This window comes from Lepidochelys olivacea (genome assembly GCF_965140295.1).
Source record: "Lepidochelys olivacea isolate rLepOli2 genome assembly, chromosome: 1".
Lineage (NCBI taxonomy): Eukaryota > Metazoa > Chordata > Testudines > Cheloniidae > Lepidochelys > Lepidochelys olivacea.
The window spans coordinates 275,404,600-275,421,021 of record NC_140411.1 but is presented as its reverse complement, the minus strand read 5'-3'; positions in this window follow the sequence as shown (position 1 = coordinate 275,421,021).

Here is a 16,422-nt window from a genome sequence, read left to right as displayed (position 1 = left end):
GAACTTGGATATATGGAAGTTGTGGAACCAAGAAAAAAATAGCACAAGTATTTTCTTAATTTATCCAGATATTGCCCAGGAAAAAAAAGGTTAGTTAGCAGAAATATCACTTTTCGCCTAGAAAACAGGTATTAAAAATATGCAAAGGCAGCTGCTTTCGGTTTTTGTAGTCCCAACTGAGACGTGTTTTTACACATCCCAACTTTAATAGTCACATTGCATTACTTGATTTAATGCAGCATAATGCAGGGTGACTAATGCAACCAGACGGTAAAACATCACTGAAAAAAAATCCATCACCTGGGAGATGTGAAAAATAAATGCACTCTTCAGAAAACAAAGGTTAAGTAAACCAAAGTTTTCGAGGGAGAAAACTCAGATAAAATGTTTTATTCAAGAACAGTTCATCTCAATGTTCTGAGGTCTTTTTTCTCTGCAAGACCCTGCATCATGGAGCTGCTGTCGCCTTTAAGGGGAGTCTGGCCTGACAAGCTACTTTAAGGAACCCATCTAGGTAGTTAATTGGATAACGAGTACCTGGGCCTGCTAAAAGACCATCAGGGCTCAGTTGCAGGGAAGTGCTCATAGAGAGAGATGCTTTCCTAAGGGAGATAAAAGCTCTCTGGACTGAGAAAACACACTGAAATACGAGGATTTAGCAACCCGTAAACTCAAGGGGAGATTCTTTAGTTAAGTTATTCTGGATTTAATAAAAGAGAGTCCCAACAGATGAAGTTTGTCTTACAACTGGTTGGATTGAATCGAATTCTTAAGGGCCCTGACAGAAGAGAAGCTAAGGCAGGGAGTGCCTTATTCTAGCACTACTCTAGCTCAGCAGGGCACACTCTGGGGCAAATCTCAAGAGACGCAGGGGCTCACAGGTGAACTTCTTTGGAGTGAAAAACTGAAATGGAAGCCTTACAGCGAGTTCTCTCCTGAGACTTCGCATGTCTGGTTAGGGTGGAAATGCCACAAGATACAGACATTTATACAGTTTGGCATTCTCTCTAACCTTATTTCATTACCACCACTTGCCTGGCCTTCCTCCAATACACCTGCTCCCTTTGGAATATCGGCTCCAGCTGAACAAAAAATAAAATGATACAGTGATGCTATCAAGATGGACACACGTCGCCCGATCCAGCCACAGAAATCAATGGGAGCCATTCCATTAACTTTAAAGGGACTTGGGACATATGTATGAACCTATAGAAATCACATTTTATTATTGTAACCTTCCTCTTTACTTTACCCTTTTCTAGCCTTTCCTCTCTGTTTATGGCTGTCGGCCTGTCTTGACATAAGTAACGTACCTCATTTCTTAGTGGGCATGATTGTGAAGGTGAATGGAAGGTTAAGTTGTAAATAGGGACTTGACAAGTAGTATGCTGGAGTCAGGATGTCTGTGCTAGCTAAGATAAGTAGCAACACCCTTATGCTAGGGACAATGGACAAGATAAATGTGGAATGTAAGGATTGGGTTCCACATGAACAACACATGGACAGAACATGCTCTACAGGGATTGGCTTGGTTACTTTGCAGAAACCAATCCAAAAACATGTGATGTAAGGTATAATATATGCAATGTAATGTGTAAATGCATATAAAGGAAGAGGTTTTTCTGTGTAACTTTGGATGTCTGGTATGTCCTCATACCCACCCCCTACATTTGAGTCTGATCAACTCAGTGTAGGTTTGCTGCATACCAAATAAATGAACTTAAGTGACAAAATCTGGATTTGAACTGAGTGTTTTGGACCCCAGTGAACTGGGTGAAGTGTTCTCCCATAGCTGGACAAGGTGTTCTGGATAAGCCAAGTGGAAAAGGTCTCTAAGGGAATCCCAAAAATGGCACCCACTCATTGTGTCATGTCAAATAGGTTCAAGGCAGGGACCATGTTTCACTTGTTCTGTGAAGCACCTAGCACTGCTAAGGCCCAATCAAACATTCATTGAACTCAATGAAGATGACTCCTCAGTGGGTGCTGGATAGAGGCCTGTAAATGCTGAATAAATAATACTATTGTAACATTGCAGAGCAATTGGTGAATCATATATTAAAAAATGCAAAGCAAAACACAAACACAGATATTTTAGTTTCAAGAACATTTTAAAAAATGAACATAAGAGATTCTAATAAGTTTTTATTCTTTATTTGTAGCAAAGCAACTAATATAAAGTCAATTTCCCTAAGGAAAACCACTTTAATATAAAAAAAATATTTAAAATGCAAAAGATGATATAGCTTACCAATAACGCATACAAAAATACTATTCAGGGAGCCAATTACACGCAACTAGAGACAAATCAATAATAAATGAATTTTTTTTTAAAACCCTGGCCTTTAGCAGAGTCTGCTCAGCTTAAGCTAGTAAAAGGATTCCTATCAGTGCACAGATCTCAGCTGCAGCAGTGAGAATGACCAATATCTTTGTACTACCAATGCTCCAAGGACCACTTTCATCAAGAAAATTCTCAAAACCTTTTTTCTATCAGTTATCCATTGTTATTCAGTTACTACTTTTCCATGAGCCTTTGAATCACACAGCAGTCAATAAAGTGAACACGTGTTTTTTCCAGGGCTTCTTCAATTAGCACGCCTGCATTTTTTTATATTAACTTTTTAGCAGTAGACAATTAGAGGTAAAGTGTAACTTGGTGAATTTAGATTGCTTAAATCAAATCTGAAGTGTAACTTTCTGAGCTTCTAGTCTTGTTTTACTTCTCCCTAAAAGACAAGTTAATGAACTACGGAAAAAGTGTTATGCACTTATTTTGTAAAACTTCACAGTTGATGTAGCACTAGGTTCATTGTTGATCGTCTGTTTAGAATACAATATTGAACTGCTTCCAGCTATTTTCCAGGTGTAATTTCGTTGTTGTCTGACAATTTGTGTTATGGAGCAATGCTTTTGCTTAGGGACATCATAGCCACAAATGCGAGCTTTCTTTGAAAACCTGAAATGAATTATCCTTTATGTAGTATCTCAGTTTCATAGGATTAACAAGAACTGTCAGACAAACTGGGAACATATACCCAATCATCCCCTCCTGCAGATATTGTTAGTATTTTGATGACTACAGGTTTACTGCAAAAGGGGATTTGTGAATATCCTATTCACAAAAACACTCCGTTCCCTCTGCTGTTCTTTGTATAAAGTCCTAGAGTTTAAAGCCAGGAAGGCCCACCACAGCATGTAGTCTGACTTCCTGTATATCACAGGCTACCAGCATCCACACACGAAACCCAACAACCAAAATTAGACAAAAATATTACAGCCCAGAGGATACTAAACATATGTTCCACAGGCGGAGAATGGGGGGGTACATCAAGGCCTTTGCAATGTCAGGGAATTAAATCAAATATACCCAGATAATCCCAGCAAATGACCTGCACTCCATACTGCAGAGGAAGACAAAAAAAACCCTAAAGTCTCTGTCAGTCTGACATGGGGGAAAACTGCTTTCCAATCCCACCTAATCAGTTAGATCCTGAGCATGCAAGCAAGAACCAGACAGCTCAGCACTCGAGAGAGAGAGAATGCTCAGTGCACTGCCCACCGCAGTGTCCCCTAACTACAGCCATGGCCATCAGCGATGCTTCAGAGGCAGAAGACCAGAGAAAACCTAGAATACCTTGGACGGCAGGGAGAAGAGAATCACTTCTTAATCCATGCAGGTGACCTGCTGAAGTCTTGATGCATGAGGTTTAGGGACATAAGACAAACTGGAAGGGACTATGATGCTCTCCTCAGAGCACGAAGAGCCACTGCCTCAGCAAGGGAGAGTTTTACTGGAGCTTAAACTGTGTGACAGCTCCCTGCCACACCAGTCTAGCCTCACTAGCAAATGTCACATGATTCTGCCAGTCTTAATCCTGCCGTACAGGTAACATTCAGTGTACCCCAGTTCCTGAATTGCCCAGAGACATCTCTCTGCAGTGTCCAATCCCTCTCACTGGACACTCACAGAAAGTATTACATTTGCTGCCTCCAAAGAGATGGTACGCACCAGCCTGTTAGGTTAGCTGAAGATCCACACTTTAATATAACAGCACTGAAATGGTTTATAGTAAAAGTAAGAATAGGTTTATTAATAAAGAACAGAGATTTAAGTGGTACTAGCAGAGATAGCAGAAACAAATGGTTACAAATAAAACATCAAAGGGCCAACAGGATTCACAGCTGCACACTTTACTTCCTCCCACTAGTGTAAAGTGAGGTGACCTTCAACAGCTGAGGGTCATACTTCTCAATCAACAAACCTCCAGGATGCTAATATACCATCTAGTTTTCAGATCTACTCAAGCATTTTATCCATTCTACACAATGCAGATTAGAAAAAAAATCTAAATAAAGCATTTTAAAAATGCCAGTAAGTAATTACTCCCACTTCAGAGTGAGTCATATAACCCACTAGCACAGCATAAAGTGGATATATAAAAAGAATTAATAAGGAGAAAATCTGATCCCAAAAAACTCAAAGCAGCTCTTCCAGATTCCTAACAACCTCAGCATTCAAACGTGGGACCACAGCCAATTATCTTCCAGGATTAAAGGACACATGCATCTCTTCTGTAGTGTATCCACAACAAACATGCACAGTTATTGCTTTAAAGTTTCAAACTGTTACCTCAATTCCCCAATCCCTTTATGAATTCAAATGTATTTGGGGAATCTAACCAAGTCATCTTTTCATGTATGTAAGGTATATAGTCCTCTGAGGGAACACAAAATACAGTGTCTCAGATGAGAGCAACTGGTTTGTGTATGAATCTCTAGGTCAAGCTTGCTGTTTCATTTTAAGGTGTTCTCCACAAGGGGGCACTTCATATGCTTTTCATCCACACAAATGAACTGTAGCATGCAATCCCATGCAAGGCCTCCCTCTCACATTAATTGGTACCTATATCTCTTTGAAGTATGGCTTTCTGTAGCTAGTCAAGAGTGAGAAAAACCTCTAGAGCTAACAAAAGATCCAGTGATGTATATCCAGCCCCCTAAGCTACATGGCTTCTGCAATCATGATGGGAGAACTCCAAAAAGAGTCATAGCTTGAGTTAAGTGGATGTTGAAATAAATGTGCAGAGGCATATCCTATTCTCATTTTAGTACTCTTTAGACACATTGATATTCATAGCCTACACTGACATATCAGTTCCTCCTTGAAATATTCCAGGCCTGACTCTCCCCTTACTAAAACTAGTGTAAATCAGATGGAACTCCAATGAAGTCAATGGAGTTAGACTGGTAAAACACATGTTAGTGAGAGGATAATTGGGCCCTTCCCTTCAAATCTAAACAATTATTATGTAATACAACAACAAACAAAAATATAGCAATACCAACTACCAAGCCCAAAATCAGATACAGTATAGGGAGCACAACGACTGCAACTGTGCCTGGCTGCAGAAGCACTGCTGTAATTGGTGAGGGGAAAGGTCAGCAAGCAGGGGTCTCAAAATTAGACTGGAAAATGTGCACAAAAGAGTGGAGTAGCCAAGAATAAGCTGCCCTTAAGAAGGGACATGATAACAGCATACAAATCTTTCAAAGATGTATACATTAAGGATAGAGAAAAATGATTTGCCAGGGTAACAGGGACTGTACCTATGTGTAATGGGATAAAATTAAGACAGGAAAGTATAGAGCGAATATCATGAAAAGCTTCCTGACAGTGAGAGCCACTGGCTGTAGAACAGTCTCTCAGGGAGAGTGATGGAAACCCCAATGCCTGGCAATTTTAAAAACTAGGCTGACCAAAACACTAGAAATACATTGTAGGGAATATTGCATTTGCAAGAAAATGCACTAGATGATCTCATAGGACTTTTTGATCTCTAACGTCTATTTTCTATGAAATTGCCACATCACTGCCACTAGTACACAGTATTTCATGATTCCCTTCTGCAATGAGATGTGTAGCCAAAATTCATTTCACAGTCACCCATCCAAAGCAAAGACAGGTTCTTGTGGTTATGGTAAAGAATTAATTTAACTGTAGTAAAATATATATTTCTGGAATTTGTGTGAACAAATGGTTGGAGATTAAATTATACTAGCCAGTTTGATACTAAAGGTAAAACTGACCACACTAGACTTTAAAAATGACAATACCACCACAATAAATTTTCTATTAAGTATTTTAAAATTAAGTCATGAATAGAAGACAGTGCAGATCCCCATCTTCCCTTAACAGCTCAGGAGAGAATCAAGAACACAAGCCATCACCAAGCTTTCCAATCTGTAAGAGGGGTTGATGCATCTGAGTTTACCTAGGCTTCTCTGTACAGTGCTGGGGGAAGGAGGAGGGAAAGGAGGAGGAGGAGAAAAAGGAGAAGAAAGTCTATGTCACACGTCCTCCCTATCTACCTGATTGATAAAATGCACCTACAGAAGCAGCACAAGGAAGCAGCAGTCCCCGTGTTTGCTACCGGGACTGATTCTCTCATGCAGTGTGCAATGGATACAGAGAAGGGAGGTGTTCCTTGCACAGAGGCCAGTTACATTAAACATAGGCCCAGACCATACTTTGGGCTCGATATTAACATGAGAGGTCTCCATGTTTCTAAAACTCAAATGTATTTACAGAAATGCTGCAACTACAGCTTGCATTCAAGTCACGTGCACAAGATTTGGCTTCCTGGTACACATTGCTGAACTCCTTCCTCTGGCAACCTATGTGCCTTTCTCCCAGTTCCATACAAGCTGCTATACCCCATATGCAAATTTCTCGTACCAACCATCCAGCAAGACCCAAATAGTACAATAACCTTAGATTGCAGAGTTGCCTATTTTCACTTTAGCTTCCTACGTCATTCATCACTAAACATGTAACTGCAATGATAAACAAATATTCAGAGAGAGCGACAAGCAGGCCACTCTCTGACAGAATTTTAAGGACAGGGATCATCCTATTCTGCCACCACAAAGGAGCACAATTTCCTCACCAGCCCAATCCAATTGCCTGATCTGGAAAGAAAATGGTTTCCAGGAACAATGAATGCTCTCAGCATAAAACAGGAGAGGGAAGGAATTCAGCAACAAACATATATAGCCAGAAGAACCTCAAACAAACACTTTTCCCAGCATGTAAGACAGATGCTGCTGATCTGACATCAGGCCCATATAAAAGAAAACCTTCTCAAAGGGCCTGATCCAAAAGCAACTGACTTAAATAAGAGTTGGATTGGGTCCCAAAAGAATGTTTTTTCTAATATTTAAAGTAATGGGAGACATGCAGTCATTTGAACATGGAGAAGAGGACTTGAGCTTCTAAGTATGAAAGTTGATGAACAGAATAAAGAGCATGAATAAAATAAGCTACACTGAACAGTGGGTAATTTTTAAAGTCAGAAGAATATTGTTTTTCTTTTAAAAATGGAACACATAAAGCACTATGGAAGCGGAGATCTGTCTGTTGCTTGAGCACGCTAAAGTGAGGCTTCCTTAAAATGTGGGAATTAATAAATTATGCCATTTCTTCCACTAAAATGGGAGTAGATAATTACCACTTGGAGCATGTGTTTGTTGTGAGATAATGCTAACACCTCTCTTGTGGGATATGATGAAACAATGGGCTTCAATCTCTCCCTGAAGTCAACTATTTGAGATATATCCTCTGACACTGAAAATCTCAGCCAGGTCATTACTCTCATTAAACACTTTAAATACCACCTGATCTCCCTAAGAAAAAAAAGAGCTAGTGGAAGGAAATATTTACAGTTATGCTTGTCCTCTGCAAGCAACAGCAATGGCAAGTTTGCAAAGGATATCACTTTTAACAATGTAACTATTATAAATTTGCTACTACCTTGAGTCTTAATTGTAGATTATCACAATTGCCACTAGATGTAATAGAGATAGATAACTGCAATACAATGCTGTTTGAAGAAAGTAAGTCATTTGAAGCAAACATATGCCATCCTCTATTCACTCTTTTCTGTCTTCGGTATCCTAACTAAGGGCATGTGTACACTATAAACTTAAGTCGACCTTTGTTCGGTCAACTTACAGCCACCACAATAATTACTATGGTGGTTCATGTCCACACTGCCCTTCTTCTGTCAGTGATGCACATGCTCACACCAGAAGGCCGGTCCGGCTGCCCCATTCCCAGCGGTGAACAGAGAGCTCGGGCGGCCAGAGTTTGGTCGGCTGCTGTGCTTCCTGGGGGGAGGGGCAGGGGAAGAGGAGGGGCTGGGAGCCTGGCAGCAGCCCAGATCAGAGCAGGGAACCAGGAGACCATGGGGAAGCAGAGTTTCATGTAGGAAGCCCAAGTGGTAGCCTGGCTTGGAGCGGAGACCAGACAGCAGCCCAGCTGGGGAGCCAGGAGCCAGCTTTCTTGTCAATTTCACAGCTCCTACTAGCCAATAGATGTAAGAAACACAATGTCTACAGGCACGCTGCATCGCCCTACCTACACCGACATAAGCCCTATGCCTCTTGTGGAGGTACAGGTATGATGTTGGTGTAGTAAGGTGCTTACAGCGACGGGAGCCAGGCTGTATTGTGTACAGTGACATAATTAAGTTGATGTAAGCTGAATTATGACAACCTAACACTGCAGCATAGACCAAGCCTCAGAGATATGGTCTTGTTGACACCATTCATAGGGCTTTCTCCAGCACATAATTAGTCACCCGATCTTAAAGGGTGGGGGGCTATTTATGAAGTGAATACAAAAGGATAAATGTTCAGCTGAAGTGAATTCACTTTGAAATTCAAACAATTTGTATGTCCTTTTTCTTTTGCCCTATTTGCTTACTTCTAGTTCATTCTGACTTTGCAAGGATCCTTGCTGCAACTCTATTATCCTTCTGCTTGACAATTTTAAGAAAGACAACACCGTGAACAATTTAAGAAAAGGCATTTGGAGAAGTTCAATCTCAATTTTGGGGCACTGTTATTGGTTACTATGCATCTATAACGCATTGGCGGTCATGTCTGCATCCCTAGTCTGATTTTGTGGGGGGAAAAAATGTTTTTTATTTCAACTTCCATTTTCAGTGACACCTATGTTATTATAAACTGTATTGTCATGTTAGATTGCATCATTCCTCTTACATTTCAGGGCGAGGGGGGTGGGAGGGTAGCCCTTAGCTGTCTGAGAAGGCCATCAACAAATGATTATCCTTACCCTGGTGTGACAATGGGGGTTACTGGAAGAGCCGTTAGCTTTTGATGACCCTCTGCCAGCAGTTCCACTCAATGGAAAATCCCAGCATAAGATCTGAAGAGTAAAGTCACAGTCTGACTTTAAAAGAAACATACTTTCTAAGGCCTGGTCTATACTACACAGTTAGGTCGAGACAAGGTAGTTTACAATGACCTAGCTTGTCTCGACCTAACTGTGTAGTATAGACCAGGCCTTAGAATGTGTCTGCACTTAAATTTGGTTCCTGCAGATGTAAGTGCCCCGCGACGTTGATTGAGTAACACCACTTCTCCAAGCAGTGGAGAGTCATAGTCAATGTAATCAGTGCTAGTGCAGACATTGTGTTACTTACATTGGCGGTTACTGGCTTCCAGGAGCTGACCCACAATACCCCAAACTGACCACTCTGGTCAACATTATGAACTCCACTGCCCAGAGGTCAGATGAACAGGAAGCCTCTTCTCCCCTTTAAAACCCTGTGAATTTTTGAAATGCCCTTTCCTAGATGCCCAGCTTGGCAAGTACACCTAGCAGCTCTCCATTCTTGAGTGTGACTGCCCCGCTGACCATGCCAGCTACACACTCCAGATGTGTGCCTGCCTGAAATAGACAGGAGATATTGCATCTCCTGGGCCTGTGGGGAGAAGAAGCTGTGCAGGCACCCTCCAAACAGTCATAGAAACATGGACATCTATGAGCAGATTTCTAAGGGGATGCAGGAGAAGGGCTACAACAGGGACCAGCATCGATGCCATGTGAAAGCCATAGAATGAGTTCAGCATCTTAAGTTTCTATTTCCATCACGAATACACGGACAGTGGTATCTCCATGTGTTGTATCTGCACCTGCTGCCCTTGCAGCCTTAGGGTCTCCCCCTCCACATCCATGGAACGCCTGAGCCGGATAAGGAAGAGAAAGAAGAGGACTCAGGATGACATGTTCCAAGAGATCCTGCAAGCCAGTGCTCTATCAGAGAATGAGCACAGGGCATGGAGTTTCACCCTTGCAGGCAGCATGGAAAAGGATAGAGTGGAGAGGAGAAAGGCGAAGGAAAAGGAGAGGGATGTGCAGCAGGACGTAGTTGCGCTCAGACAGTAAACACAGATGCCGCGGACTCTGGTGGGCCTGCAGATTCAACAATCCCATGCTCACCTCCCTTTGCAGCCAAGAGAGACCTCAATATCAGGACCTCCCTATACCCTCCCTTCAACATTCCTTGTGGCATCAGGGGTCACTGCACTACCCCATCACTCCACCCAGAGGGACATTAAAGACAATCACAACTTCACGTACACTGACCTGTGAAAGCCACAGTTGGTATATGTGTACCTGAAATGGAAATGACTGTTCTTTCCCCTTCATAAGTTCTGGTCTCTTAATGCATTAAATTGTAATATTTTTTAATTGCCTTGTTCACGTTACAGAATAAAATACTATTCTGGGGCAAAATTCATCGGTATTAGTTTGTAACCTATGCTGGCTGGTGCTCAGCAGGTCTGACAGCAACCTATTTCTTGTTCCTGCACTCTGTCACAGAACCCATAACATCATGCCCAGACAATAGTAATAGGTGCATTGGCAATGTTATATTCCTACACACACAGCACTCACTGCAAGCTTCATACTGGGCTGCGAAAAAGCAAGGCTAGGGAGAGCACACTACAGCAACACACACTGCTCTGGCTCACGACTAAAATGGTCTTTCAAAGCCTCCCTGAGCCACATAGCTCTGCACTGACATCTTCTTATAGCCCTTGTATCTGGCTGTTCAAATTCAGCAGACAGCCACTCCGCCTCTGTCCTCCACCCTGGTGGAAACTTTTCCCCTTTGCTTCATAGCTATTATGCAGCACACAGGAAGCAGCTATAATAACCATTGGGATATTTTTTCTCACCGAGGTCCAATCTCGTAAATAAAAAACATCAGTGACCCTTCAAACCAACAAAGGAACATTCAACTTTCATTCTGCACCTGCTGAACTGATAGTTGAAGCGCTCCTGGGCACTGTCGAGGTGATCAGTGTACTGCTTCATGAGCCGGGGAGCAAGGGGTAGGCTGGTCCCCCAGGATCACTAATGGCATTTCATCATTCCCAACAGTAATCCACCAGTCAGAAAAGAAAGTCCCTGCTTGCAGATTTCTGAACAGTTCTATGTTCTTAAAGATGCGTATGTCATGCACCTTCCCTGACCAGCCTACACTGATGTCAATAAAGCATCCCCAGTGATCTGCCAGCACTTGCATAACCATAGAAAATAAGCCATTTCTGTTGATGTACTCTGTGGCAAGGTGGTCTGGTGCTAGAATATGGATATACGTGCCATCTATTGCCCCACAGTAGTTTGGGAATCCCATTGCTGCAAAACCATCCCCTATATTCTGCACATTGCCAAGAGTCACAGTCCTACTGTGGATTTCCCATCTCCAGATTGTTACCAGTCAGTCAGGAATCGTTCTGGTGTTGCAGTCTTCCACAGTGCAATTGCCACTCACTTCTCAACTGTCAGAGCAGTTCTCATTTTGGTGTCCCTGCACTGGAGGGCTGGGTCATGCTCAGTGCACAGATCCAGAATGTGACCTTGCACACTCAAAACTTCTGTGGCCCCTGCTCGTCATCCCAAGCCTGCATTACAACGCAATCCCACCAGTCAGTCCTTGTTTCGCTGGCCCAGAGCCAGCACTCCACCATTTACAGCTGGTCCATGAATGCCTCCAACAACCTTGAATTGTTTCTATGGACCACAGCAATCTAGCCTCTGAAGCATTGTCATGTTCCCTGCAGCTCTGCAAATACTACAGGATCATGCCCCCTGTGCTTGCAACGCTCATGAAAATAATGCGGAGTTGTGCAAGCTCCACGCTTCTGTCAGATGGTGAACAGCAAGGAGGGGTGTGTGGGTTTATGGGATTTTTAAAAGGTGAGAAAGTTATGGGATGCAGCTGAAATTATGGGATGGAGAACATTGCATTCTGGGAAGTTGATCCCATGCTCCAAATCACTCCTGCGTGACTCATTTCAGTCCCATCAAGCATTGCAAGAACTTCCCAAAAGACTCTGTGCTAGCTGGTGGAGAATTGCACAGTGCGATACTGAACCATGGTGCACTGCACTTTGCATTGATACAAGCATTCCTGGTGAGGACGTGCAACTCCAACACAAGGAGCCAAGTATGCATGTGCACAAGCAATGCAATAACTTCGGCAGCTGTACAGCAACATAACTTAGCGTTTTGGGGGGGGGGGGTTAACATAACTCAGGTTGACGTAATTTTATAGTGAAGGTATATCCTTAGCAAGGGAGAGATGCCGTCGCTAGAATAAGACCAAGCAGGAGGAGCCTGAAGAACACTGACCAACACCAAAAAAGGCTCTCAGAAGTTGTGAGGAAACTGAGGGAGGGAATTTGCATGCACATTTCTTTTTTTCTCCCCGTGGATCTGAAACTGTTGTGCTTTTTAAATCAATAGTGTGTACAATTAAGAAGCTTCTTTGCAAAGTTTGTGTGTTTCTTGCTTTAACTGTCAGTAGCCAGGAGCTGGGGCTTGGGGACAGCATGCTTAAGGTACTGGGGTGACTGGGTGGGTTTGGCACTGATTTTAGGGCCTAGCAGGCCCAGCAGGCCCCCCAAAAAAATTCAAGAAGCCCCAAAATATTGTAAAAAAGGTCAAAATATGTACCAAGTTATCACATTAAGCAGTGCAAGTGGCAGGGCTGTATACTTCCATCTCTGAGTCATTTTCATAACAGACAATGTTGTGTTTAAAATAATCACCTCAATGATAAAATCAGACTTGTCTAGATTAGAAGCTGAGAGGACAGTAGTTAACATCGATGTCACATCAGAGCTCTTATGTACATGCCGTGGCCCAGCATGAAGTATCACTGCAAACTACTCACATTGAACTACAGGAGTCAGCGGGGAAAGACCTGCTGGACCAGCTACTTGCTGCTGGTTCTGCATTCATAATTCATTCATCTCACTTTGAGAATATATTTGAGGCATGGGCATGTGATCTCTTCACCAGTCACATAATTTCTTTAGCCATTTTATAATTACTGTTTAACGTATTAAAAGAGACAGACGTCTACTGAGTTTAGGTGGGCCAACCCACACAGCATTATTGGGTAATATCCTGCTGGCACCATCTTGGTGATACTAGAATGCAGGCGGACACCATGTTGGTAAAGAGTGGCATGGTAAAGGGTGGGAGGTCATTCACTGTTAATATGGGAACCTTCAACTATGCTACCATCAACAACCAGAAATATCAATCAGGGGCTGAAAAGCAAAAATGCCAGGTTACCAGGGCTGAAAAACACAACATTAGCAGGCCAGCCTAGCAGGGTGGTTTTTGGTCCTGGGAACAGGAAGTAAAAAGATCATTTAGGACATAGTGTATCAATAGCCACAGTGGCTGTCTGCACTAAAAAATCAGAAGAGAACCTTACGAAATATGAGATGAACATGTTTGCAACTTCTAAAGCTGGGAGAGGTAGCACTGACAATTTAAATGAGCCATCTGTTGTTATTTGCCATGAAGATGAAGAAGAAGAAGAATCGGTCAGCTCAGCTTCCTTAGCAAGTGTCCGGGAAGAAATCCCAAGTAAAAGCTCATCACAAGAGACTGGGGCAAGATTCAGCAATGTGGCCACATTCCCAAGAACATTCAGACTCCATTCATTGTTATCTTGTTGAGAAAGGACTTATTCAGGCGACATCTGAAACTTTTAATTTTCCACAGTGGAATGGCAGATGTTTCTCTGATACAATCTTATTGAATTTACTACCAAATGGAGAAGTCATCAGTCAATGCTGGATGTTGTATTCCTGTGCAGGGAACAAAGCATTCTGTTTTCCATGCCACATTTGCCTGAGCAGCTTCCAAGATATCTCAATATCATGCAGAAGATTTCATAAATAGTGTGTCCTACTGGAAGAAGTTGAAACCTAAACTAAGAAAGCATGAGGTATCAGAAGGTCATACGAACTGTGCTTAGTCTGGAGAGAACTGCACAACTGTCTCAAGAATTCTGTGACTTGATGAAAAGCTGCAGCAGAAACATTGGCATTTAATACTTCAACGATGTCTGGGTCACACTATTTCTTGGTGAGAGAAATCTACCATTTCAAGGTGAGATTGAACACTTGGGAGAAAGACAGAATGGAAACCTCCTGGGACTGACTGAGTTACTGTCTAAGTATGATCCTGTTTTGTCATTTGGATACAGTAAAAGTAGGTGCAAATGTGCATTATCTTAGTAAAGAGACCCAGAATGTGTTCATTCAACTGATAGGTCAAAAAATTAAACACATTCTGATGGAAGTGAAAACTGCAAAATACTATGCACTGATGCTCAACTGTACACCTGATTGTTCCATATGGAACAAAGGGCTGTAATTCTTTGGTATGTAGAAGTCAATAAAGAACAAGCATTTATTAAAGAGTCTTTTCTTACATTCCTGAATGTCAAAGTCACTAGCAGAGCAGAACTTGCTGAGACTGGTTTTGAAGCAGCTAGAAGACATGGGACTTATAACATTGGGTTCTGCAGTCTTATTTTGATAATGGTTCAAACATGAGGTGCAGGTACAAATTAGGAAAGTTAACTCCCATACCATGCATGTGCTTTGTTATAGTCACAATTGGAACTTGTTGCCATTTACTGCTGCTGCTGCTGCTGCAGCTTCTCTACTGAGTCCAAAAATATTTCGTGTACTGCAAATATTATATGTGTTGTCTGGCGGATCTGCTAAAAATATCCCACCTTTTAAAAAAGCCTGTGGATATTTCCCTGAAATCCTGGTCTGAAACTACACAGACAGCAAATGTAGATGCTATAAAAGTTATTTGGCAACAATTTCCCCATTGTGATATGCTCCAGGAGCTATATTAACAGGTACAATAATAAGAAAAACTGTTTTCCTATCCTGTCATGGTAGCCTTCACTGTGTGGTACAAAGTGCTGAAAGAAATCAGCACAATCAATAAGCAGTTTAAGGGAAGTGATAATGATCTTTGTGTGGCATGCAGATTAATAAAAACCATCAGCAGCAACCTTTCAGGATTATCATAAGACAAGTTTTGACATTGCACTTGAGAAAACCAAAGTGGCTCATGAGTTGGATGGAGAACGAATATTTCCAGTTATTAATGGAGCTGCTGACAGTGAAATGGATACAAAAGACAAGTTCAGTACTGACTTTTTAAAAATTCACTTCTGGAAATTGTTATTACAGAAATTTACAGCAGATTTGAAGGAATTTGTAGTTCAGTATGGCTTCTTACATATCATTTCCCAAACTAGAATGAATCTGGAAAAGGGATTTAAAGAATTGGCTGCAACTGAAGCAGACTTAGCAGACCAACTGGATGAACTTGTGATATTAAAATGTATTTCAAACACAGCTTAAGAAAAACTGTGCATGAAATTTTGAACTTTATCATAAGAACAAACTGCACTTAATATTTCCAAATACTTACATAGTTTATTGCATGTATTTTACAATTCCTATTACTCTGGCTTCAGCTGAAAGTTCTCTCTCTTAAGGCCGATAAAGACATATTTGTGGCTCAAATTTCACAGGAGATTGAATGCTTCAACCCTATTGTCTATTGAAAGTCAAGTTGGAAAGCAGTTGGATTTCACAGAACTGACATACTTTTGTAGTCACAAAAGCAGAAAGATTGTGGTTTAGTGATTCTATTTCCATGCAAATAAACTTTTTAAAAATATTCCTTTCTTTTAATTTAAGATGAAGTGTTCACTTTGCCTATTCCCAGCCAGGGACTGGTTTCTGATTTAACCCATTGCTTTTACATAAGTGGTAACCTATAGTGAATTCTAAGTTATCTAATCCAGTGTTGTGCTTAAACTGACAGTATTTCAGCAGCTACCATCACCAGTCAGCATGTAAAGAACATTGGCAAGTGGTAAGCCGACCAGCTGATTCACTTCTTTTTATCAGTATTGTACTGGAAGGCCTTAGCTTCAAATATTGCTTTGTTGCGAAGCCTAACAAAAAGAGAAAATTTAATGGAACTTTCACCTTGTCAATCCACAGTTGTTTTTGAAGTATGTTGTTTTATTGATTGACCTATTTTGTGATTGTTTGTCTTCTTAAATGCTGAGTAGTTCTCAGCAAAGGTTTTTACTATTTCAAGTCTTTCTAAGGTACTGGCTGAAAATTAATATGCTGGTATTTTGGTTGCTATATAACCAGCTTCCATTTGGATGATCTTCATAGCAAGAACAGTAAAATTTA